This window comes from Anabrus simplex, chromosome 9 (assembly GCF_040414725.1).
Source record: "Anabrus simplex isolate iqAnaSimp1 chromosome 9, ASM4041472v1, whole genome shotgun sequence".
Lineage (NCBI taxonomy): Eukaryota > Metazoa > Arthropoda > Insecta > Orthoptera > Tettigoniidae > Anabrus > Anabrus simplex.
Window position 1 is genome coordinate 167,650,546 of NC_090273.1, and position 27,983 is coordinate 167,678,528.

General features: G+C 41.3%; 1 protein-coding gene across 9 annotated transcripts in view; it reads right to left on the reverse strand.

Moving 5' to 3' along the window:
* The window catches only part of LOC136881194 (protein turtle), an 850,346-nt gene that overhangs the window by 398,436 nt on the left and 423,927 nt on the right, over nucleotides 1-27,983 (reverse strand). The gene's annotated exons all lie outside the window — the stretch shown is intronic.

Here is a 27,983-nt window from a genome sequence, read left to right on the forward strand (position 1 = left end):
AATAGGCACATTGAATGAATTGTTCAGTACACTGGTTAGTTTCATGTAACTGTGAGCATTTACCACATCTGTAATTTTTTGCTTGACATTGCTTTTTGGTGTGACCATATCGCTGACACTTTCTGCAACGAATTGGGAAAAAAATAAAAGGTTCTACATCCGTGTATACTTTATACAATGCTACTTGTTGAGGGAGAGATTGTGAACGAGAGATAACCTTAACCGCTCCGGTAGGGAGATATCTGTTACACCATCCTGTACGACTTTACGATTAAGCCGTTGAACTGACTTAACAGGTACTGGAGTATCCAAATGATTGAGGACTTCCTCATGGGAAAGGTTCTTATCCACACCACGTATTATACCCACTCGGAATACTTGTGATGAGGGAATATACGCCTTGATTTTTAATGATTCCAGTATAGCGTTTCGCAAAAACGCATTAGCTTGTGTGGCAGTATGAAAAGTCACTTGGATTCTGTTTCTGCCCTTTCATTGAATTGATTCAACGTGTAAGTCCTGTTCGTAAAAACGTCGTCCAAGGGCCATAGGGTGCAGCCGACCGACGTTCTTATCTACAGTGGATTCTATGGACCGTACTGTTGATTGTGCTGGTTATCAGTAGTTCCTGTTGATCACTATTGGTTAAATTGGGTAACGATGCTTGCTCGGAATCTGAAGATTTATCAGTGATTTGAACTCTCCACTACTATATTATCAAGTGACACCGGCGGAGGCAGCGATGGCCTACCGTCCACTCTCTACACACACACGATCTGTCGTACCGCACGGCGAACGAACACGAACTGGTCGAGTACATCCGTTGCCTACGAGATACTCGAGCTCCAGGAGCCTACAGCAGCTAGATTATGCATTTACGTTTGGGCATAGCTGCCAACCAAAATTGATACACATATGACTTACTATCTGGAAAAAATAAACTGTTCTGTAAGACGCTTATAGCGGGGATGGAAAGGGAGTGAAGTATAAAAATAATAGCCCCGAAGGTCTCCGCAATACAGCAACCAGCGATTGCCGTCGGGCCTCCGTTTTTACGTACTGGCTTAGGTTTCAGCATTTTGCGGAGTCTGTTACCTATAGTTTAAAGTATTTTCTATAAAATGATGGAGTAGTAGGATCACTGCTGTTATTAGTGCCGATATTTTGGTCCACTTTTACGATCATTGTAACCATGAAAACAACCTATATACTGTACACAATTGTCAAGATGGTGCGCCCATGACTTGAAAAAAATTCTCAACATTTATACTCAGATTCATTATATGATGTGGTTAGAACTTCGATTGACTGATCAGGACTGCAAGAAACAAAATGACAGGTGCAAAAAAACCGGGCTCTATGTGGAACATGCGATAAGAAGGTCAGTGATGACGATATATCGGTACAATGTGACGCTATATGTGAGAAATTGCACCACAAGGAGTGCATAGGCATGACTATAGAGGAGTTCGACATATTGAGACGAAAAAACAGCAAACTGTTGTGGATGTGTGAGACATGCAAACACCAGCTAATCAAGAAAAGGGACAAAGAAGAAAAGAAGATGGAGGAGCTGTCTCAGAAAGTGGACTCGATTATGGATTTCCTGCAAAACCAGCTAGGAGCATCGATAGAAGAAATAGGAAAATCATTGAATAAGCAGAGACCGCAAGTGACGCAAGGAATCCCAAAAGCTAAACCAGTAGAAACAAAGGACAGCAACGGAGGAGGAACAGAAGGTAATAGGATGACTAAACCGAATGCATACGAGAATAGCACAAAAGAACGAGTAGCAGACAAACGGATGAAGGCAGAAGATGCAGAGAGAGAAAGAAATACCAGCCAATTGACACAAATGGTAAAAAGGAAGGGAAAATAACATATCTCTGCGCGACCATCAATAATAGTAGGGACGAAGGAAGACGAAGACCTACAAGCAGGAGAAAGGACTGCTTGGTTATATGTGGGACGACTGAAGAAGAGCACCACCAGTGAATCTCTAATGCGCTTCCTTGATAAAAATGCAATCACGGGGAGTATATCGTGTGAGGATCTCAATACCAAGGGGAACTACAAAGCGTTTAAGGTGGGAATGCCATTGAAGAATCATGCTGACGTGGAGAATCCGGTTTCTGGCCGAAGGGAGTATTTGTGAGGAGATTTCGGTTTCGGAGGGGACACCCACGAAGAGATGAAGTGGGAGCATCACTTAAATAAACCCATAAAAATACTTCTATGGAACATCGAAGGATTAAGGAATGTACAGGAAAGTACATTAAAGGACATTGACGGTGTGATACTTACCGAGACATTCCTTACAGAACCACGGAATCTGCAGTCATTCTACGCAATACACGCATTGGCAACACCAACAGCTGGGAGGCCAGCAGGAGGAGTCACTTGCTACTAATAAGGCAATTTGGGAAACCTCGAGGGTACTTCTAAAGAAGAGAATATGGTAATAATTAGGACTACAATGGTCACTCTCCTAGGAATATACATCCCACCGGGCGAACCAACGGAAAACATCATACAAACGGTATCCAAAGTAACGGAACAAACAAGGAAAGAGGAAAATGTAATTATCGCTGGGGATACCAACTGCCGAACTGACAACCCCTGCACTAAGACAGACCTGCTTATGGAAGCTTTAGAAGAGCAAGGTTTTAAAATGGCAAACAAGAAACATGTACCTACATACATAGCCCCAAATGGAACTAGCACAATAGACCTTGTCTTCTACAGAGGGAACAGGCTACAATTAAAGAAGCAGGAAGGACTGTGGACCTTCTCAGAAGCACCCATAAGGAAGCATATCCCAATCATAAAGCTGTTTCAAATGGAAACTAAACAAACAAAGACAAGTGCATTGGAGGGAATCAACTGGATCTCGAAATCCTGAAGAATACTACGGGAGAAATAGAGAAGGCAAGGGACCTTAAATTAGATGAGGCTTTAGAAATATCCACAAAAACAATGCAAACAGCCACCATGGAAAGGAGAACAAGGCGAGCACAAAGATGGTTCGACCAGAAGTGTTACAGAAAAAGAAAGGAAACACTAAGAGCACTATCCAGAGCCAAAACATCTAAACAGCAAGCGGACCTAACATTCTACTCTGAGAGAGAAGAAGAGAATACAAACGTCTACTGAAAAAGAAAAGAGCTGACCATATGAAGAGAGAAGCAAGGAAACAGGCAGAAGACGCGAGGGCTGACCCTTTCATAGCCTTAAGGAAGAGGAACCCACCCACTACAGGAGAAGTACCAATAGAGCCATGGGAAGACTACTTCAGCAAAATCCTAAACCAGCAACAGAAAGGTCACGCATATGATCCAGTAACGAAGAAGGAAGTAAAGCGGGTGATAAATGAGGGAAAAAATAAAAAGGCAGCGGAACCAGACAATATCTACATCGAGCACCTGAAAGAATATATGGATATTATGCAAGATCTCTGGGTAGATCTAATGAACAAATGCATGGAATTACCGAAAGCTGGAGAACAGCAACAATGAAGATTCTCTAGTAAGAAGCCGACAGTCGACCAAAACGTTCAGTTAATAACGTAACAAAGTACCCTCACCATCGTCTAATGGTAAGTGTACACTATTTCCACTTAAACATTTCATTATGATTTTTTCACTCAGGTAACACCACGTTTCTGTTTTCCTTTTACAGATTCAACTGCCACATTTCCGTTTCGACTAGAATGTCAATCAACCCACATTCTTAACAACATTGTAGTTTTGCATCAAATTGAGATGGTCCAAAAAGGTCCTATTTAAACATCGTTCTTCAACTTCGTTTTTTGATCAAACTGAACCACATCACCATATGCCATTGATTTTCGACTCTTTCTCTTGTAAACAAATAATTGCAGGTCACTTGACCATCTTTCATTTTTATTTTATTCTACATTATTTATTAAATGCTGTTTTTTTATCGTCATTTTCGTTGTAGCCGCTGGTCGGCCAACATAATTTTTAGCAATCCTATCACTCGTTCATAACAGACTGTTGCTTTGGTCATTTTAATTTAATAGAAGCCTTCTAATTTCAATATCACTATTACTTTCAGCAATTGTATATTTCCTCACTCATCATTACAAGTCTTTTACCATATCTTAATTTTAGTTCAAGTCTCTCCAAGGTTTTTAAAAAAATCTGTTTTATTCCATGTATATGTAAATCAGGTGCCTGATTCTATTTTAAGGTTAAGATAATGGCTGATGATTCCTAAATTCAAGGCGAAACATGTACCATTTTAGTTAACATGCCAAAGTAAATTCAACTAAGGCAAGACTTATTGTATTGATTAGGTGGTGAAATCAATGAATTACCTTATTGTTATTATTCCAATTAAGTGGTATGTTCCGAGCTGTCAGCTGAGAGATGGCGCGGAATGACATTAGTAGACGAATAAGTTTTGAGTGGCGTTTATAAAAGTAGGAAAGATCACAATATGAAGATAAAGTTGGAATTCAAGAGGATGAATTGGGGCAAATATTCATTTATAGGAAGGGGAGTTAGTGATTGGAATAACTTACCAAGGGAGATGTTCAATAAATTGCCGATTTCTTTGAAATCATTTAGGAAAAGGCTAGGAAAACAACAGATAGGGAAAATGCCACCTAGGCGACTGCCTTAATTGCAGATTACTATTGATTGATTGATTGGAAAGAAAAGAGGCAAGGTCTTGATGATATTAATGCGTCGCTCGTATCTGGTAACGATAGTGGTAGATGCCCTGACGGTAGGCATGCTACTGCCTGTATGAATTGTGCCCTTGCTGAGAACCGTGTGGACCCCCTTTCCCCCTATTCTAGACCCGTTAGTGGCGGTACCACAAGTATTAACCCTGTTTTCGATATCGTCAGGAAATGGAAATTAAACTTTTCTGGGGAAGGAAATAGCTCCAGTGTTACTGAATTTCTTGAAAGAGTTGGAAGATATCGCCGAATGCAGCTCCTTGTCCTTTGACCTATTCATTCCTGTCATTCCTGGGATGTTAGAAGGGCCAGCGTTGAAATGGTTCAGGCTAATCAAAGCGAACATCCAATCCTGGGACGATTTTGCTATTCATATTAAATAGCGTTGTGGGTTGTCCGACATGGACTATTATCTAAAACAAGAAATTTTCAGAAGAACCCAGGGAACAGGGGAAGGGATTGATGACTACGCCACTGGTATTTTGACAACCGTTTGTGTGCCAAGCTCCCGGAATCTGAAATTTTCGACCAGTTTTACAGAAATCTAGCCCCTGATTATAAACTGTATATAAAAAGATGTCAGGTTGAATGCGTTGAAGACAATTATTTAGGTCGCGAATTAGAGTCAACGGTCTGTCAGAATAAATTGTACCGTCCGCCTCCTACTCCATCTCATTGTTCATTTCTCGACGTTGCCTATCATGCACCCATGAAATCAATCTCTTTCGGTGCAACCCCTTCTCCATCTCGTCCCTTTGGTAGTCCCGATCGAAGGTCCAGCGTTGTATCTCCGCCTCGACGCTGTATTAATGCGGTCCAATCTTCTAACTCAGCCATAATAAGCGACACTGCAGAGAAGAAGTGGTGGAATTGCGGGAAACTAGGGCATATTTCAAAGAACTGTTGGTTTAAGTCTCCTCTGAAATGCTCGAAGTGTGGTCTTGATGGTGTCACCCAGCACGTGTGTCCTCGGTGCAACTCTCGGCAGGGAAACTAAATACGCGCCGGCGTAATGGCCCGTCGTTGGCGCCTGATTTTTGGTGTTAATAAAATAATTTGGGGCCTTCCCTCATCCTGGGCCAAGATTTATTGTGGATCGCGCGTACTATATGTCTTATTAGATACCGGTTCCTGCGGTTCCTTCATCAACCAATCCTTTGTGTCTTGCATGAATTTAAAATATCTCCAAGCCTGTGAGAACTCTGGACAGTTCATGTCTGCTGACGGCCGTCAGGTATGTCCCGTGGGTCGAATCAAATATCATATTAAAATACATAAGCCTTCATGGGATTGGACATTCAATGTTGTTCCCGATCTATCTGTCCCTATCATTTTAGGAACCGATTTTATGCTGGCTACTGTTCTATCCATTGATTTTATCACCCGTACCTTTGCCTTTCGTTACAAATCTGGTCTTAATTACCCTATTGAAGCCCCTTTCCAACGTGCTACTATATGCGCTCTTCGGAAATCCCAACTTCCCAACGCTTGTTGTGATTTGACTGATAACCAGAACTTAATGTTAAACAGTTTATTGGAAGAATTTTCGGATGTCTTAACTGCTGATTTAGGTTGTGCAAATAATTTTTCCTATTCCATCGAATTGAAAGATGATACCCCTGTTAGGTCCCCGCCATTCGGTTGCTCCCCTCAAACTATCCGCAATGGGAGTGTGTGTCAACGACCTTTTGGAAAAGAAGGTAATTAGTCCCTCCAATTCCCCTTTCAGTTATCCCGCCTTCCTTGTTCCCAAAAAGGGCGGTAGATTTAGGTTCATCGTTGACTATAGGAAGGTGAACAAGAATATAGTCTTCGACAGTTTCCCCTTGCCCACCACTGAAAGTGCCTTTAAACATTTTCATGGTAATAAATTCTTCACCGTTTCTGATTTTAATTCAGCGTACTACTAAATCCTTTTGGATCCCAAAAGTCCCCCTTGCACTGCCTTCGGCACCCCTTTTGGCCTATTCGAATTCAATAAAGTACAGATGGGCATCTCTATTGGTGGACAAGCGCTCAGCCGCATAATGGATTTGATCCTTTGACATCTGAAATTTTCTTATGTTTCAACTTCCTTGACGATGTTCTCATATTTTCTCCAAGATTTGACTAGCACCTTGCTCATCTTCGAGAGGTTCTTAGTCGTTTGCGCAAGCACGGTTTCACTATAAATCCCAAAAAGGTGTCTCTTTGCTGCAAGCGTTTGAATGTCCTTGGTCACAACATATCTGATTCCGGAATCGCTGTAAACCCCGACAGGGTTAAATGCATTAAAGAGTGTCCTCGGGCCCAAGAATGTCCGCGGTGTGAGAAGGTTCTTAGGTATCGTCGGTTTCTACAGCGGTTTCATCAAAACCTTTTCCCAAATTTCGGTCCCCTTAAATCTTCTGAAAAGGAAAAACTGCCGTTTCGTCTGGGGGAAGCCGAAACCCGTGCCTTCGATCAACTGAAGAATACCCTTTACCAAGCCCCTGTCCTCCACAGTCCTGATGTTCCCCGTGACTTTGTTCTGCAGTGTGATTCTAGCGAGCTCGCTGTTTCGGCTGTACTAAACCAATCCGCTGACGACGGAAAACTGGTCCCAATTGCGTATTTCAGCAAGTTGTTGCATGGGGCTGAATTGCGCTTTTCTATTTATGAAAAGGAATGCCTAGCCGTGGTTTTAGGTGTTGAGAAATTCCGCTCGTATATGGAGCACCGTCATTTCTTCGTCCACATGGATAATCAAGCCCTATCGTGGATGAGCGCCAACGTAAAGCGACTTGGCAGGACAGCTAGGTGGATCCTCCGGCTATCAGCCTATAAATTCACGATTGCGCACGTTCGTGGAAAAGAGAATGTCGTGGCCCGACTGTTTGTCACGAATGTTCTACGGGGTCAAAGACTGTGAGGTCGAGTCCGAGGAAAACTACCATCTGACTGAAAGTGTTAATATCCTTCAAAATTATCCTTGGTCTTTCACGGACATTTCCGTACACCAAAAGGAAGAACATAAGTGTTTGGAACTGATGAAAGGAGTCGCTGATGGGTCTTTTCAAGACAAGCCATTTGGAATCAAACGAGGGTTGTTGGTTCGTCGTAACCGTAAAAATGGTAAAGACAAAATATTTGTTCCTGTATAATTAGGATCCATGATGTTGCACTATTTTCATTATTCTTACCTGGGCGCCCATCTAGATAAGTACGAAACTTTACATCGAGTCTCTCGTGATGTTTTTTGACCAAATCTCAAAAAGGATGTATTGGAGTATGTGAAGAGCTGCGACGTTTGCCAACGGTGTAAACCTGCGCAAACCTCTCAAATGGGACTCAATTCCGCTGACGTTGCGTCGTACCCTGGGGAAAAGTTATTTGTTGATTACTTTGGTCCTCTCATGAAATACAAAAACAATAACGTTGGGATCCTGTCCATTGTTGATGCTTTTTCCAAATTCGTTTGGTTGTACCCAGTCCGCAACATAAACTCGAGTAGCGCCGTCTACATTCTATCCCGGCACACTTTTGGAGTTTATGGGCCTCTAAAAATCCTAGTCACGGACAATGCGTCTACCTTCAGCTGCAATAAATTTCGTCACCTGCATTTCGGCTGGGGAGTGAAACATGTTTTTCTGAACCCGTACTACCCCAAGCCGTCTCATGTGGAAAGATTCCACCGTAATCTAAAATCCTGTCTGAGTGCATTCCACAGCGCTGATCAGCGCAGCTGGAATGATAATCTGGCATTTTTTGTTTTAGTCTTCAACAACGTTGTGCATGAATCTCACCACCGCACACCAGCTGATTTGTTTCTAGGGAGAAGTCTTTCTGATCCGCTCCAGTTGAAGTGGGACATTGGATATCTGTCCGAGTCGTCAAGGAACATGAATGTCGAGGCAAAATGGAAGGAAGCCGTCGCACACCTGATCAGAGCCCGCGACCGCGTGGCAAAGAGATTCAACCAAGGGAAGAAAAAGGTCACCCTAGAAGTTGGTGATCTGGTCGTAGTAAATATATTTCCCATCAGCTCGGCAGCGAACCAAATCGCGGCCAAACGTTGCAAAAACGGTCCAATCCCAAGTGAATTGTGAAATTCCTAAGACCTGATACTGTTGAACTGGAGGATCTTATGAGTAAGAGGATATCAAAGGCTAATGTGTCTTTACTGAAGCCTTACCATCAAAGATGCACGGGAAACCTCATGTCTATTCCATTATATTTTGATGCTAACATATGTTATCTTGCTTGTTGTGTAATTACCAGTGTCCTAAAGTTCTTTTCCTTTTCAGGGAAATAAAAAAGGATGGAAGGGAATGTCGCTATAGCTCCCTGAAGATGGAACTAAACTAATTCCGAGTTCTTTGAGTACGTGACGATGTTATCCTTGATTCGATGCTTCCCTTGACTATCTGACTCCTAATTCGTGAACGTATTGAACGAATTTTATAAAATTGACTGATTGATTCAGCGGGATATTATTGAAGCGTGTACGAACCTCAGGTCGAGGTGGACTGCATTTTATTGTGCATTGTCGTAACTCACTGTTGTAATCGTGTGTAAACCTGTATAGTTTTAGTTAGATTTAGATCCGTAGTATTAAATAGTGCACGCACTTTAGTTTTAAGGTTTTGAACCTCATTTTAAAATGTGTCTCCTTGTCTGACCAACAAGAAAAGACACATTTTTAAAAAGGGGCAGTGTGATGATGAGCCATATCTGCATGGCTAGTTCATAAGTATTACTGTTCTGTTATTGCTAATGGCCTATTCTGCCTTCATCTTGAATGACTTAACAAATCCATGATTGTACTAGAGAGGGCAGCTGCCTCGATGTTGGACATGGATGGTCGTATCTTTCCGACGAGGTGTGAATTTTATCTCTTTGACTCGAATCTTTGCTTTGGTTTTGAATGAAGTCTTTAAACGATTCAAACTTAACCTATACCAGCATCCTTCTCTTTTCCCTGCTGGTTAATATACTTCAAGTATACTTCAACTTTGTTCTATTATTTATAGCTGATTGATGTGTGTCGTTCGCTCCGCCGTATGAATGGACTGCATGTTGTTCTTGTGGTTATTGTGGTTTTGATATGTTGATGTTTGGGTCTCATTAATTCTGTTCATGTGCGCTGCATTTTTATGTAATTTGTCATCTGATAACAGTTTGCCCTTTGTGTCGGCGCGAGCTTCCACTCGTGTCGTACGAAGTGCGAACCCTTATGGGTTTGTGCATGACTGCGGGATTTCTCTGATCCCACAGCTGAATTCGTTTGTTCTGTGCACGCAACTTCTGATATAAATGAGACCTCGTTTGTGATCTTGGAGTCATGCTATATGAAATTGAGTTCGTCGTTTAACTGACGCGATGCTCATACTGCTTGCCAATCCCGGCTGTGCCTGAATGTGTGCACGAATGTTAGTATGAGAGGGGAGTGAAAGAATGACGTATCAACCAGCTGAATTTACATTTTGATCTTGTTTCTGTATCTTATTCATGCATTTTCGTATGGTACTATTTCTTTTGCCTTCGCACCTGTCTTGGTCGCTCGCTTACCTATAGGGCCGCCATGTTTTATAATAATAAGAATTTTATTGCAGCCGATGGCCATATAAGAAATAAATAAAATAAAATCTTTCCATTTATTGTCACCAAGTGTGTTTGCACTTTTAATTGTCATGTCCACTATTCATTAGCAAGCTGGGTGATAGTTTGTTGCCTACGCTTGCACTGTAAAGCATGATACTTCTCACAGTGTTGGTCACAGAGTCTACACACGCAATCCGGGCCTGGTTCATGATAATTCAAGGTCTGGCATACTTTATGATGAAACCCACGTATGGCAAACCTCGTTACTGTTTGCCGTAGGTCATATCCTGTGCGTGTCCATTTAGGCTATGGGCATACCTGGGATTTTCTACTTTGTTTATTATTATCTCCTTGGGCCGGAGTTATTTCACTGATATCTTACCTATTTTATTTTCCTTTTCTACTCTGGGTTTTCTCCTTGATGCGTGAGAGTTAGACGATCTGTGGTAATTGTTACTGCGAGGGTAACTATGTTGTGTGACAAATGAATTGAAATATACTCGTAGAATGAACGATCTCTTTGTCTGTGGCACCAATATTAATACTGGCATATTCAATAATGGTATTGTACTTTACTGAGTGAACTCGCCGAATGTTTTAATATTTTTTGTTTTTTTTTTAACTTCCTGCTCACATAACAATGTTGTGCCATCGACTGGACCAGGACGGCTTATGTATGTACCCGTTCTCATCCTCTTGACTGATTATTTTCCTTTCCTCCTGCCTTTATTTTATTATTTTAATAAACCCTTATTACATGTACTTGAATTTCATTACTTATAGAATTAGTCTCTCACTATTTTTTAATTCGTAAAGAGGCTCCTTTCCAGTTCCAGTTCAAGGGTGGTTTTTGGCCTTTCCTAGTCGCGATCTAGCCTCAAATCTCACATGGTTTTTATTTGTACTGGGATTGTTTCCGCGATGGGAGGGGGTGTGGCTCACAGGTGTATGACATAGACACAAGCATGGAATGAAACATCTGGTGACGAGGAACGTACGAATTTGAAAAACACCGAGACGAAATAACAATAGTGAAGGGACAGGGAAGGGAGCTACCTACATCAATCCTTAATGCCTGGCAACCAGGTATCACTTAATTGATAGCCGGTGTCCCTGTTGAAATTGTTAGGATTACTACGTATTTCCACAGCTTCCCGTATAATCCTGGACCTGCAGTGTCTAGTGTGGGTAAGAGCTCGAGCATCTTGGAACATGACATCATGACCCGACGATAGAGCGTGCTCGGCTATCGCCGATTTGTCTAGTTGGTTGAGACGAATATTACGTTCATGTTCTTTGATACGGGTACCAATGGCCCGCATGTTTGATCGATGTATACCTTACCCCAAGTACAGGGAATTTCGTATACCCCAGGATGTAAAAGTAGGGACAATTTGTTCTTGGCTTTACTCAGACTGAGCAATTTTAGTGGCGGTGCCAAACACGGTTTTTATATTTTGTTTGCGGAGAACCTTGGCAATACGTTCTGTGGTGTTGTGAATGTGAGGCAGGTAGGCAGTTCCCTTCACTTCTTCCTTCTGTGAGCTTTGCTTGGTCGTTTCTCTGTGATGCAGGGCTCTATGAATCTGCAAATCGCTGTAACCATTACCCTTGAACGCGACTTTGAGCGTGTCCATCTCCACCTGGATATGTGATGGCTCACAAATTCGTCTCGCCCTCTTGGCGAGTGTCGTGAGAATGCCTTATTTTTGTGCTGGATGGTGGTGAGAAGTCATAGGGGTTTATGCAAAGTGTTCGGCAATAAAACATCACGCTTGCCAGACGTGTTGGTGAGTTGTGATTCAGCCGCCCCAACATGGGGAACAGACACTAGGGATCAGCCTTAGGGATAAGATCCGTTCAGAGGACACCAGGAAAAGAACGAATGTAACAGACATCCTAGAGAGAGTAGTAAGACTAAAATGGCAATGGGTAGGAAACGTAGCTCGACAAGACTACAACAAGTGAACCTCTAGGATTGTTCATTGGAGGCCATGGGAACACAAGAGAGGCGTTGGAAGACCGCAGAATAGATGGCTCGATGACATAAAGCTGTTGGCTAGAACACGCTGGTTCCAAGTGGCTCAAGCCCGAAGACGTTGGAAGCATATAGAAGAGGCCTATATCCAGCAGTGGATTGAAATAGGCTAGAAAAGGATAAGAAGAAGGTGGTGAGAATCTGTATGAAGATAGCGATTTGTGTGGGTAGGCTTACAATAGACGGTATGTCCTAAGGAGCAGTCCGGTTTCTTTCTTACTAGAACATCCAAGAAAGGAAGGCATCCGTCCGACTTCATCTCCATAGTGAAATTTATTGAAGGATGTTGCTGATTTAGGTGGTTTAGAAATAGATGAAATTTCACAGGACATTCTGTCCCTACCACAAATGCATCATCAACATACCTCCACCATATTATGGGTTTGACGGGCGCCGAAGCATTAGCCTCCTCCTCAAAATGCTCCATAAAGAAATTAGCCACTACGGGCGAAAGGGGACTTCCCATAGCCACTCCGTTCGTCTGTTCAGAGACAAGCGGTCTCTCGCACGAACCCGAATGATCGTAAAACGGTCGTCAATCTTTATAATAAATCTTTGGACGAGAACCAAACGGCAGTTCTAGCTAGGGGTCTTAATTTCGCTGTCGCTCCCTCTAAAATTCCCACTGAGGAGTTAATTACTTCCGTTGAGGCAGCCACCTACGGATGAGGCTGAGGAGCTGACAGAAATGTGTGAGACTCGTAAGGTCCGCGGTTGTACTCGTGCCCAATTTAACAAGAGGCGAGAGGAGAGCTCTGAAAGAACCTAGAGATGATTCTGAACTGACCATTCTCTCAGCTGATAAAGGTAATGCGACAGTGGTTATGGACACTGACCAGTATAAGAATAAGATCTTGGCTATATTGTCAGAGTCTGTCTACAGACTGAGCTCACGTGACCCCACCACTCGTGTGTCCAACGCCACCGTGAATGTCTTAAGGCAATCTTCAATTCCAAAAAAGGAGGTTAAACATCTCTCCCCGGAGGATACAGTGCCACCTGGATTATAAGGACCGCCTAAAATCCATAAAAAACATGTTCCCCTCAGACCTATTGTTAGTGCGATGGGTTCTCCTATGTATGCTCTGGCTAAATACCAAAGCAAAATTGCTTCAGCCACAAATAAGACGTACTGAATCATACGTTAGGGACTCTCGGTATTTCGCCAACAAGCTGTCAGCCATAACCCTTCAACCTAATGCACTTTTGGTGAGTTTTGATGTGAAGTCCTTGTTCACTAATGTGCCGATTTACTCCGTCATGTGTCTCATTGAACACCTGTTCCCTGAGAACATTACTAAACTATTTTACCACTGCATGACGTCCAGCTATTTCTTGTGGGGTGGAAATTTTTACAAACAGAAGGACGGAGGGGCTATGGGAAGACCACTTTCGCCCGTAGTGGCTAATTTCATTATGGAGCATTTTGACGAGGAGGCTATTGCTTCGGCGCCTGTGAAGCCTATGATATGGTGGAGGTATGTTGACGATGCATTTGTGGTCTGGACAGAAGGTCCTGAGAAGCTTCTATTTCTAAAGCACCTAAATCAGCAACATCTATATATATAAATGAATATTTGTATGTAAATGACACATATTCTCCTAAACCACTGGAGAAAAATCAAAGAAATTTGGTACACTCATAACTCATCTGGAGACGAGCACTTTGGGGGTAAGCCATCCCTAGTCCCCTTAGGGGTGGGGGTCAGGGGTTTACATATAAAATTAATAGAAAATAGTTGTCAAATACATAGTTTTCGGGTTCGGTGACATGAAAAGTGACACGCCGGATTTTTTAAAAGTCCAAGTCAGCCTCCTTCGTGAAGGGGGGCGACGGGGCAGTGATATATAAAAATAATCGATAATAGCGTCGAATCCATTGATTTCGGGATCGCTGAGATGAATAGTGACACTCCGAAAATTTTTAAAGTCCAACTTCAGCCCCCTTTGGAGTGGGGGGTCCGAGGGGGAGTGATATATAAAAATAATCCAAAATAGCAACGAATCTATAGATTTAGTGGTCGCTGAGGTGAATAGTGACATTCCGGAATGTTTTAAAGTCCAACTTCATCCCCTTTTGGTGTGGGGGGCGATTTGTTATTGATATATGAAAATAATCGAAAATAGTGTCGAATCCATACTTTTTGGGCTTGCTGAGAATAGTATCACTCAGGATATTTTAAAAGTGCAAGTTCGGCCCGCTTTGTGGTGGGAGGCGTACAAATATTACCTACTATCTGGGAAATATACTGTGGTGGCAGGACGCCCCTAGAACCCATAGGGAATGGGGTTAAATAAAACCCATATTAATAAATGGAAGTCGGTTTGGAACGATCTATATACGTAGTATACTGTACTGTATATAAAAGTTAAGGTATAAAAATTCAAATAGACGTGAATTAATGAGGCACTTCCAGGCATCCTAGAAACTTAACACTTGGTACCAGAGAAGCTGGTGACTTCAGGAACCCAAGAAAACTAGAATATTTTCAAATTGCCCTGAGGGGCCTCGCTGGGAGTCTCAAATTTGGGGCTCAGCATAAGAACGCAGTCGGATATAGTCCTCCTAAACGATAACCTATAGGTTTCATGGGCTTAAAAGTCTCCTGAAGGTCCTAATTTTTAATCCTCTCCCCCATATCAAGACGGCGGCAAAATCTGCCAGACGAGCTAGAAAATTGAAATTGAGCAAAATTATAGCTTTTAGCCTGTAATCGATGGAAAAATTACGAGATGTTAAAAAATGTTTATTTTTTACCCCCCAAAAATATCGAAATATGGAGGCAATTTTAAAGACGGTGCAGACCTTCCTTTTGAGGTATTTGGTGACTAAACGGTAGGTCGTGTCACAAAACGGATGGCACATTCTCAGTTCAATTTGGAGTGATCTACAACTTTGGTCTTATGACTTTTTGTCGTATCTCTATCCCTTATACGTTAAATTTGACTGTATTTCTGGATTGTACGTATTTTTTTGCACTTTTTACACGTATGATTGGTAGTTTGATTCACTTATCCGAAAGATAGAATCATCAACTTCTACGTGAACCTTGGCCCATGCAGTAGCTATATGTGTACCAAATTCTATGTTTGTAGTTATCACATATGTGTCCGAAGATTAATTCAATGTGAGAAAACTTTAACCTACATTTCACCGTATTCAATATTCTAACTCATTCTTACCCAAGAATGGATGAGATACGAGGACATATCATATGACCAGCCATTTAGACCGTTATATATGGCGTCTCATCGTAGGCTTACAATCCTTTTGTCGATATGGTGCACCTTTTAGAGCAGTTAATCTTCAAATGAAGGTAAAAATGCACTTACTTTCGTATGTCGATCTCCATTTATTCATTCAAATCGATTTGTAGCGATCCAGAAGGTGTTTGCGTGCCTTTGTAATTAATACTTAACAAATCGATAATGACTCTCAGCAGGAGGGCATCTGCTATTGTAATCAGTACTCCTCACATGGACTTAAACTGGCAGTATGAATGGGTCTATCTTCAACTCCTGTGTACCATTATAATAAATATTTTCCTTCTCGATTTGACTGGCAGAAGGTTAGGGAACATGCATTTTTTAAACTCCCATAACCGATTGTGTTTGGTATTAGGCTGGGTTGCTCGCCATTATAAACAAATTAGCCCATCTAAAATATGCTTGACGTTAGGCATAGTGGCCTGCTATCATAATGGAAACTCACCAACTCGCTGTGACTGGCAGTAAGCTGACTGGCATTAGGAAAAGGGGCCTGTCATATTGATAGCAGCACAACTCAATTTTGACTAGCTGTAGGGAATGTTCCTACCATTATAACAAAAATTCCTCGATTGTTATTTGTCTGGAAGTAGGAAATGGGGCCTCTCATTGCAACGAAAACTCCCCAAATATCTTGTGACCGCGCAGCAGGCAATGGGTCCCGTCATTATAATGAATATTCCTAAATCGATTGCGAACGGCAGTAGGTTAGTGGATCTGCCGTTATCGTCACAACTCCGCAACTAGCTCTTTACATTAGAAGCAACGTATGTGGACCTCCCTATGCTGTTTCTCGGATAACGCTCAGAGACATCGAATTAATCAAAACATGTTATTCACTGCATGTGCAATAATTTACTTAGATATCCGTATACAATGTAGAATACCGTAGCGAAGCACGGCTACATTTGCTTATCTTTCAATAAAATTCACTATGGAGATGGAGTCGGACGGATGCCTTCCTTTCTTGGATGTTCTAGTAAGAAAGAAACTGGACGGCTCCTTAGGACATACCGTCTATCGTAAGCCTACCCACACAAATAGCTATCTTCATGCAGATTCTCGCCACCATCCAGCACACAAACAAGGCATTCTCACGATACTTGCCAAGAGGGTAAGACGAATTTTTGTGCCATCACATATCCAGGTGGAGATGGACACGCTCAAAGTCGCGTTCAAGGGTAATGGTTACAGCAATTTGCAGGTTCATAGAGCCCTGCATCCCAAAGAAATGACCAAGCAAAGCTCACAGAAGGAAGAAGTGAAGGGAACTGCCTACTTGCCTTACATTCACAACACCACAGAACGAATTGCCAAGATCCTTCGCAAACACAATATAAAAACCGTATTTGGCACCGCCACCAAAATTGCTCAAAGTCTGAGTAAAACCAAGGACTTTTACATCCTGAGGTATAGGAAATTCCCTGTACTTGCGGTAAGGTATACATCGCTCAAACATGCCGTATCAAAGAACATGAACGTAATATTCGTCTCAACCAACCGGACAAATGGGCAATAGCTGAGCATGCTCTATCATCGGGTCAAGATGTCATGTTCCAAGATGCTCGAGCTCTTACCCACACTAGACAATACATGTCCAGGATTATACGGGAAGCTGTGGAAATACGTAGAAATGCTAACAATTTCAACAGGGACACCGGTTATCAATTAAGTAATACCTGGTTGCCAGCCATTAAGAATTTAAGTAGGTAGTTCCCTTCCCTGTCCCTTCACTATCGTTATTTCACCTCGGTGTTTTCTAAATTCGTACGTTCCCCGTCGCCAGATGTTTCACTCCAGGCTTGTGTCTATGCCATATGCCTGTCAGTATCGTATGTTACGCAAACACGTTATGTGAACTGCTTAGACTGATTGTGATGGTTCGGTCAACTTCCGTTTCGAACGCTAGAATTGTGCCACGTCCTGGGAGCCACCTGGTGGCGAATGAACGTACCATTTCCACTTCTATTATAACGTCTAAATTCAAAGAGTCATTGTTTATGAAGCCTTACTTTAGGACAGTCGTGATTTCTTCTGAGGACGCAGAGCAGTTCTCTGCTAAACAAAGAATTTCACTTTATTTTCTTGACACAGCAGAAGCCCAAAAGCCTCTACAGTATCATGTCTATAAGTACGGGCCGTGAAAGCATCAATGGCAAGTTTTTTAGTATGCTACTTGTTTGATCCTTTTTATTGGTTCCTTTGCTGCCCTGCATCTTGGAGTATTTTTCCAGTTCTCCGTTTGTCTCTTTTGTAACTATTTTTCTATGTAGTGTCGGGCTTTTCCATAGGAAATCCTGCTTACAGGTTCTGGGCCTACAAAATGTGTTTCTGCCCCTTTCCTGGCCAGTTTATCTGCCTTTTCATTTCCTTCTATACCTGCATGCTCTGGTACTCATATTATTTTGACAATGTTGTACTTTGAGAGCTTCAGGAGAAGTGAATGGCAATACTAGACAATTCTGGATATTATCCAGACTGCTTCTAGTGCCTTAATGGCTGCTTGGCTCTCTGTAAAATGAAAATGTTCTTATTCCTATAGTTCATTTTCAGATTTTCTTTAAGTCATGTTGTGATAGTTATCACTTCCGCTTGACAGACTGTAGTGTGTCTGCCCTGGCTCGCCTAGACTTATCTTTCAGGTCTTCCCCCCGTTGATCCCTCCTCCTGTGCCATCCCCACTCATTGAGTCATCAGTCCACCACACTATATCTTCTTTTTCAGTACGGCATTCCATTTGTTGATATCCCAGTCATCTTTTTTTATTATCTGGGTCTCAAACGGTTTTTCAAAGTTGTACTTTGGTATCATATGATCAGAAGGCATGTGTAGAACTTTCTCTGTTATTACTCTGTTAATTAAACAGTGTCCTAGATTGGGTCTTTGTGCATTCCAGCTCTCTCATTGTGCCAATCTATATGAACTCATTCTAGCCTGTCCTTTTATGAAACTGCATAATGATGGGAGGTCTAGTAAAGTATTCAAGGCTTCTGTTGGCGTAGTTCTCATAGCCCCAATTATGGCTATGCATGCCATTCTCTGTAGGCTATCCAATCTACTTCTGACTCTTCCTTGACTTATTTTCTGCCACCAGATGATTGCAGCATAGGCTATCAACGGTCAAATGATCATTGTATATTGTACCGGTTACGACCTGTACACAAGTATTTTTTGAGCATAAGTTACGTTTATTTACCACGCGTAATGTTCCGAGCGCGCCTGGTTTGTTTACCAGCAGCGAGGACCAGAGTGTGTATGACGACTGTGAGCTGTGACGTAGCCACAGGGGCTAGCTAGACCGCCCGCTCGTCTCAACATGTGTTACCAGCCTTGACTGGTATTTTCTGGATTCCACGTCACTTGTTCTAGAGAGATCGATGGAGAAAATTTTGAAATTTCTATAATAATGATGCTAGCTAATCGAGCGATATGTCATCTTGTTTGGGATCACCTAAACGTCCCAATGCTCGAGTTTCAAGCAAATCCATCGAGGGATTCGGGAGATATTCAATCAAACCGTATTATGACGTAGACATCCCGGATTGAATAAAAGGAGGACCTACTGTAGCCTATTAACACAGTCTCAGCTGAGTAGTCAGCGGGGACACTCTTGCTGCTACTATCATAGTGGAACTCTGTCATTATACAAGTGTGGGAAGACGATTCTTCCAAGTACTATAAAGTCGACTCATAAGACTTCGAGTGTTGTAGAAATTTTTCTAAGTGTTTGGTCTTGTATTATTTACGTGTCTTCGAAGCTGGAATTTTTCTAAGTGTTTGTGAAATGGACTTGTATCATTTACATGGGTTCGAGACTAGAATTCTTCTAAGTGTTAATTAAATGGACTTGTATTATTTACGTGCCTTCGAGACTGAAACTTTTCTAAGTGTTTGGACTTGTATTATTTACGTGTCTACGAAGCTGGCATTTTTCTAAGTGTTTGTGAAATGGACTCGCATTATTTACGTGGGTTCCAGACCAGAATTCTTCTAAGTGTTAATTAAATGGACTTGTATTATTTACGTGCCTTCGAGACTGAAACTTTTCTAAGTGTTTGGACTTGTATTTTTTTCAGTGATAGTCACCGCAGACGAGTGTGGCGTCGGTGTGGAAAAAGGTCAAATACGGCAGTAACTGTGGAGCGCCCTACCGCTAGACAACGCGGCATCATGGTTTGGGGCGCTATTGCGTATGATTCCACGTCACCTCTAGTGCGTATTCAAGGCACGTTAAATGCCCACCGCTACGTGCAGCATGTGCTGCGGCCGGTGGCACTCCCGTACCTTCAGGGGCTGCCCAATGCTCTGTTTCAGCAGGATAATGCCCGCCCACACACTGCTCGCATCTCCCAACAGGCTCTACGAGGTGTACAGATGCTTCCGTGGCCAGCGTACTCTCTGGATCTCTCACCAATCGAACACGTGTGGGATCTCATTGGACGCCGTTTGCAAACTCTGCCCCAGCCTCGTACGGACGACCAACTGTGGCAAATGGTTGACAGAGAATGGAGAACCATCCCTCAGGACACCATCCGCACTCTTATTGACTCTGTACCTCGACGTGTTTCTGCGTGCATCGCCGCTCGCGGTGGTCCTACATCCTACTGAGTCGATGCCGTGCGCATTGTGTAACCTGCATATCGGTTTGAAATAAACATCAATTATTCGTCCGTGCCGTCTCTGTTTTTTCCCCAACTTTCATCCCTTTCGAACCACTCCTTCTTGGTGTTGCATTTGCTCTGTCAGTCAGTGTATATATCTTACCCAAAGAGCTTCAGTGATCTCTTTTCCTCTAATTTTCTCCTTCTTGTTAAAAGGGGCGGGTTGACTGATAGTTGCTCTTCTCAACACCAGTTCTCCACTGGTTAAGTATCTTCGCATGAGGTCCTGGATAACACTCATCACCTTACCTAGGTCATCTGCGTATCCTTGCGTATAGAAACCCTGCTCGTTGAGTATAGCTATGATTTTGTTCACTACGAGGTTCCACAGCAGAGGAGAAAGAACTCCTCCCTGAGCACAGCGTCGGGTGGCCCTAACCGTCAGCGTTTCTTCAAACAGGGGTGCTTTTATCTTCCTTCCGTCTAACATGGATTTAATCCATTTGACGACGGTTTTACTCACCTTGCTCTTTTCCAATGTTTTAAGCACGGAGTAGTAGGTTGTATTGCTGAACGCTCCTTCTATATCTAGAAATGGCGCCAGTACAATTTCTGTATATTCTAGGCTTTCCTCTAGTTTACAAACCAACTAGTGGATCTGCCAGGTCTATAAGCAAACTGATTTTCATGTAACGTTGAGTTCAGTTGCATCGTTCTCCTGATATATTTATCCAGAATTTTCTCCATTGCTTTCAGCATGAAGGAGGTTAAACATAACTAGAGTAGAACGCAGCCCGGAAGGCGGTTTGAAGAGGGTTGCGCAGTAACATTCGCGCGCTTTGTAGTATGACGTGTTTTCCGCTGAGCCAATAGAATCATTTCAGTAAGAGGTGCCTGTTTGTGCGGGTCGCGAGTGAATGTTTAGAGTTTTTTTTTTGTTGTAAATATCACAATCAACGAATTTAGGGAACTATTTGCATATATAGGATAGATCCAGGAAGAGCAAAAAGACAAGTATTCCGTCGACAGGCGAGGGAAATAGTATTTAAAGTGTATTTGTATTTGGTAAGCATGTTCCGTCGACAGGCGAGGGAAATAGTATTTAAAGTGTATTTGGTAAGCATGCAGCAGCAGGCGTTCCTAGGCGGAGAAGGTGAGGAACGCCATGTTGCCACGCTTCAAAAGAAGACAGCACTCGCGTGTGGTATCGGCCTGCAAACAGTACAGAGGATAAAACAAGCTTCGGAAATAAAAATAATGCGGTGTTCAGGTCGCCAGAGAAGAACCCTTAGAGGAAGAAGCCAGTGACAGTCCTCGATGATTTCCATAAAAATGTTCTGCGTACAACAATATTTGATATGAATAAAAATGGCGAATATCCTACGGCATTGAAACTGGACCATCCATTTACCTTCCTTAATATCTCGAAAAGTTTCCTCGACACTTTCGCGGGGTTTGATGTTATAAATTAATTTCGACTTTCACAAAACTTTTAAAACCACAAAAATATAGGTCATCGCTTTGGAATTCAAGATATAACTGGAAGAAAAAATGTTTACACATTCATACTGTTATGCTCTCTGCACTTCGCCTTCATTTCTCTCAATTTCCATTTAACTTCTTTAATATCTCAAAAATTTCGCTCAACACTTTCTCGGGGTTTGATGTTAAAAATTAATTTGGACTTTCACGAAACTTTTAAGCCCACAAAACATATAGGTCATCGCTTTGGAATTCAAGATATAACTGGATGAAAAAATGTTTACACATACATGCTGTTATGAGTAGCCACATTGGCATCATCGCACCTCATACATCTGTCTCTCTCTGCGCAACGAAACCGCCTTCCGGGCTGCGTTCTACTCTAGCAGTTTCCCGCTGGCTCCGCCCGCAATGTACAAAATATAGTCTTGTTCGTTACTATCCTCACGGATGTATTTGCAAAATTTCGAGTTATTGAAATAAAGCACATGATCTGCTGTGGTAATAGAATGTAACATTATGTCAACAAAACATCTGAAAATACATCACACAAAGAAATTGAATTAAACGTTCCTTGGAACAACACTATGCCTCGAACCGTTAGAAAGTCCTTCAAAGATCTTCGTGATGGAGACAAATGAACTCATAACTTTTCTCAGAATCTACCAATGTAAGTAGTTATAACCTCAAAAGAAAGCGCTTGATCCACTGAGCGTTTTTAGACCAAAACGAACTGCGTACCTCAATTAGAACGAAATATATGATTGGTTCAATGAGAAAAATGTTGAAGAAATGAGACGTCAAATTGAATGTGCACTCATATAACTTTGCTCAGAATGAACCAATTTGAATAGTTAAGAGCTGAAATGAAAGATCTTGATCCACTGAATGTTCTTAGGTCAAAACGAACTCCGTACCTCAATTAGAGCCAAAGATATAATAGCTTAAAGAGACAAAAAATTGAAAAAATCAAATAAAGAGCTGAAATGAAAGAACCTGATCCACTGAGTGTTCTTAGATCAAAACGAACTCCGTACCTCAATTAGAACGAAAGATTTAATTGCTTCAATGAGAAAAAAATGTTGAAGAAATGGGACGTCAAATTGAATGTGCACTCATAACTTTCCTCAGAATCAACCAATTTGAATAGTTAAGAGCTGAAATGAAAGATCTTGATCCACTGAGTGTTCTTAGGTCAAAACGAACTCCGTACCTCAATTAGAGCCAAAGATATGATAGCTTCAAAGAGACAAAAAATTGAAAAATCAAATAATTTGAGGAAGTTGAAAGTTAAGTGATTTATAGTGCCTGTTGATAAATCTGTGCATGAATACATTTCAGTTAAAAAAATTAAGGAAATCGACCGGATAGAACGGCCGGACTGACTGACTTTAGTTTTCATAATTTTTTAAAATAGGCTACATATCGGTAGATTAGCAGTTTCCCGCTGGCTCCACCCGCAATGTGCAATGTATGGTGTTGTTCGTTACCCTACCCTCCTCACGGATGTATTTGCAAAGTTCAGACTTAATGAAATGAAGCACATGATCTGCTGCGGTGATAGAATGTAATATTATGTCAACAAAACACTTGAAAATACATCACACAAAGAAATTGAATTAAACGTTCCTTGGAACAGCACTACGCGCTGAATTGTTGAAAAGTCCTTGAAAGAACTTCGTCATGGAGACAAATATACTCATAACTTTTCTCAGAATCTAGCAATTTAAGTAGTTATTGCCTCAAAAGAAAGCGCTTGATCCACTGAGTGTTTTTAGACCAAAACGAACTGCGTACGGTACCCCAATTAGAACGAAAGATTTAATTTCTTCAATGAGAAAAGAAATGTTGAAGAAATGGGATGTCAATTTGAATGTGCACTCATAACTTTCCCCAGAATCAACGAATTTGAATAGATAATAGCTGAAATGAAAGACCTTGATCCACTGAATGTTCTTAGATCAAAACGAACTCCTCCGTACCTCAATTAGAGCCGAAGATATGATCGCTTCAAAGAGACAAAAAATTGAAAAAAATCAAATAATTTGAGGAAGGCGAAAGTTAAGTTAAGCCTGTTGATAAATCTGTGCATGAATAACTTTCAGTTTAAAAAATGAAGGAAATGGACCGGATAGAATGGCCGGACTGACTGACTTTAGTTTTCATCAATTTTTTTAATATATAGAAGATGGTCTGCATGCTTTGGCTTGGGTATAATTTGTCCTTCCAGGCTTAGGTATGAATACTTGTTTAGCTTTAGACCATGATTTCGGCACGTACGCTAAAGTTAGAGTAACTCTGGAAAGGACCGTGAGTATCTCCCGTCCTTCCTGTAGGACAATCTGGCACAGTTGGCACAGTTCCAGTCTGCTCTTCGAGCTCTGGTCTCTGTTCCAATCTCCTCAGCCTCAGGAAAGTGACATGCCATTAGTATCTCCAGCGTGTCCCTCCCCGCCTGAGTAAATGACCCGTCTGGATTCTCCAGTGTCCCCACTTGATTTATATGGGTTGCTTTCGGAACCTTCTGGAGCATTGCTGTTTCAGTGTGTGATTCCACTTTCTCACAGAACAGTCTCCAAGGTTTTTCCTTTTTGCTTTCTGTATCTCTAGGTTATACTCAGTGAGTTTCGTATGATATACGTCCAACATACCATTTCTAGATGATATTCTATACAACATCCGAAACTCTATATTTATCATTACACATAGTACTGATTAGATGGAAACATCCAAACTTTAAAATTGAGAACTGTTCTCGTACTAATTGTAAGACGGAGATCGTGCGTATTTATGAACGCCGTGTTGACTGCTGTCTTTCATTTATCTTCTTCATCTCCTTCCTTACAATTTAATGGGGTTTGCTGAGAGCGGTTTACCCAGTCTCTGGCCCTATACCGTAACTAAACATCAACTATGGAGGAGACCTTAAAACATAGGTGGCAAAATTAGGCACAGAGGTATATACATTTTTCACAAATATACTATACACAGGAATTTCACAGGGACACAAGGTGCAAAGCTTCATGCTGGAGCGATCCTTCTCGGTGACTTACTACCACACGAACATGACCACATCAACACACAAAGGGAAATGATTAAATAAATGTGTTGGTTTCAGAATGTAGGCATAGAATCTATTAGCCAACATGAGATTTGAGTAGGTAAGTAGAAATGCATCCAAAAAAGCTGCTTCAACCATTTTAATCTGCTAGCTTCGACCAGCGGACATTTAAACAATATATTGTTATTGTACCAATATAGATTAAACTCGACTTACTTCATGCGATATAATTGATCAGGAGGGCACATATGATTGAGATGCATTCAAATAATATTCATAATATTATGTCAAGAATAAAATGCTATTTAAATCAGGGCGATTTAGAAGTGTAAACAAACTCTGATCCGTTTTACAAGATGGATTACTCCAGTTATCTTGCCACAAATTTTTAGATTCAACAAATTTGACTATTTTCGGTGTCTTAGTTGGTCCGTATTAACTAGTTTCATATAATGTGATTGTTTGGTCCGCCCTGTCAATGTCTATTTTATACAATGTTATTACACGTACATGTTTCGGGAGCCCCAACTCCCTCCCTCAGCGATTCTACATCAACATCAACATCCCCCAAGATCTGACATTATTTTGTTTTACATAAAACATCATCATTATATTTAACTGTTGATAATGTCTATCGTAATGGAACACATGCTTGAGCGGTTTAACACAATTGTTTAATCGTAACTCCTTGTCCTTTAGCCGCAACATCAGCCTTTTCATTCCCTGGAATCCAAAGTAAAGTAACCATAATTTCTAATTGATGAATAGTAAAACAAATTTTTCGAATATTTTGTGTGTACCTGAAACTGGGACTGTTTAAAACCTGTAAGACACTCAGAGAATCAGATGCAATGTGAGCACTAGTGCGTTGAGAATACTTTATAAGTAATAAGGCTTGACGGATCGCAAAAGCCTCCACCGTAAACATGGATGTCTCTGATGGGGGAGTATATTGTTTAGAAATATTTAATTCTTGTGAGAAAACAGCTGTCCCTACACCTGGAGGGTTATTATATTTGGACCCATCGGTATAGAAGATTAGGGAGAGGTAGTGAAACATCCTGTGGTAGTGCTACACGTACTAATTCCAGATAATGGACCGAAAGAGTTCGAACCACCGAATGAGGGAAGGATAATTTGGGGGACATAGTAATTTGCATTAAAGGTAAGATGTAGATACAGAATGATAGATACCAAAATAGTTCAGCACAAGATCAAAATAATATATGAAGAGATAGAAGACTTAATACAATATGTAGAATGAGATGAGAACATAGTTGTGACGGGAGATTGGCATGCAGTGACAGGCCAAGGATGGGAAAACAGTGCTGTAGGAGAATTTCAACTGAGACAACTTTTCCAGGAGAAGACGTGGTGGTCATGAAATGTCATCTAATGTTGAACAAATTGAAGCAAGGAAGGAATGCATGAATATGGAATCTAGACAAGTTGAAAGAAAATAGTGCAACGGATTGTTTCAAGGAACGTGTTGCACAAGTACCAAATGAAAGGCTGAAGGAAACACAGTAGATAAAGAGTGGACAGTCATGGAGAACGAGGTCAGTTGGACTGCTGAAGAAAGATTAGGAAGAAAGGTTAGATCAACTAAAAATCACTGCATAATTCAGGAGGTATGAGACCTAATTGATGAATTGTTAAAATACAAGAATACAAAAAATGAGAAAAGCTGAAAAGAATGAAGTAGACAGGAAGTGCAGCTTAGCTAAAAAGAGAAGTGCAAGGATGTTGAAGGTAGATGCTGCATACAGGAAAATAAAGAAATCCTTTAGAGAAAGGACAACTAGGTATGTGAATATTAAGAGCTCAGGTAGAAAACCACTTGTAGGGAAAGAAGACATGGCAGAGAGATGGCAGGAACATATTAAACAGTTCTATCAAAGGAAAGAAATAGATGATGGTGATGAAATGGGAGGTCAGGATTTTACAGAGCTTTGAGAGACCTAATAATAAGAAGTCACCTGGAACTGATGGTATTTCTTCTGAATTACTTACTGCCATAGAGGAAACCAGCATGGCAGGGTTATTCCATTTTTTGTGTAAGATGTATGAGATAAGAGAAGTGCCATTTGATTTTAAACAGAATGTTGTTATATCTATTCGCAAGAAATCAAGTGTTGACAAGTGTGAAATCTATAGCACTATTAGTTTAGTATCTCTTACTTGCAAAATGTTAACACATTTTATTGTCTGGCTCCATGGCTAAATGGTTAGCATGCTGGCCTTTGGTCAGAGGGGGCCTGGGTTCGATTCCCAGCATGGTCGGGAAATTTATCCATAATTGGTTAATTCCGCTGGCACGGGGGCTGGGTTTATGCGTCGTTTTCATCATTTCATCTTCATCACAATGCGCAGGTCACTTACGGGAGTGAAATCAAACAACCTGCATTGGTGAGCCAAACTTGTCTTTGGACACTCCCAGCATTAAAAGCCATACGCCATTTAATGTTCAACACATTATTTACAGAACGAAAGGACAAGTTGAATCTGACTTGGGAGAAGATCAGTTTGTATTCAGAAGAAATGTAGGAACACGTGAAGCAGTACTGACTTGTGAGGATTTAATTAAGTAGGACAAGCCCACATACATAGCATTCGATAATGTTGATTAGAGCAACCTATTGGAGTTTGTGAAAGTGATCAGAACCAGATAGTGAGAAATAAGAATTATCTACAATCTGTACAGAAATCAGAATAGAAGGCAATAGCAGCAATTCAGAAAGGAGTGAGTCAAGGCTGCAGTTTTTCAATGTTTACACAGAATAGGCGGTGAAGGAAAACGACGAGCTTGGAAAGGGAAATTACAATCGAAGGAGAGGAGATCAAAACCCTGAGATTTGCTGATGATATTGTTATTTTATCTGAGACTGGGGAACGAGTACAAGATGAAACTGGAGTGTAGTCTTAAAAGAAGTAGAGGAATATTGACAGGTTAACTAACGATGGCAGATACTATTGATTGTATGGAAGTGAAATGAGGTGTTACAGAAAAATGCTGAAGGTGAGATGGTGAGACCAAATCATGAAAGAAGAGATACTGAATCGAATTGGCGAGAGGAGAATGATTTAGCAAACTTTGACGAGAAGGTTTCTGTTGGTTTTTGAGAGAAGTGTAGTGGTAGTAGGTGTGAATATGATAAGCAGGTAGGATGCAGTAGTTATGTACAGATGAAAGGATTTGCACAGTATAGGGTGGCATGGAGGGCTGCATCAAACTGGTGTATGCAATGAGATTTGTCGTGTTTC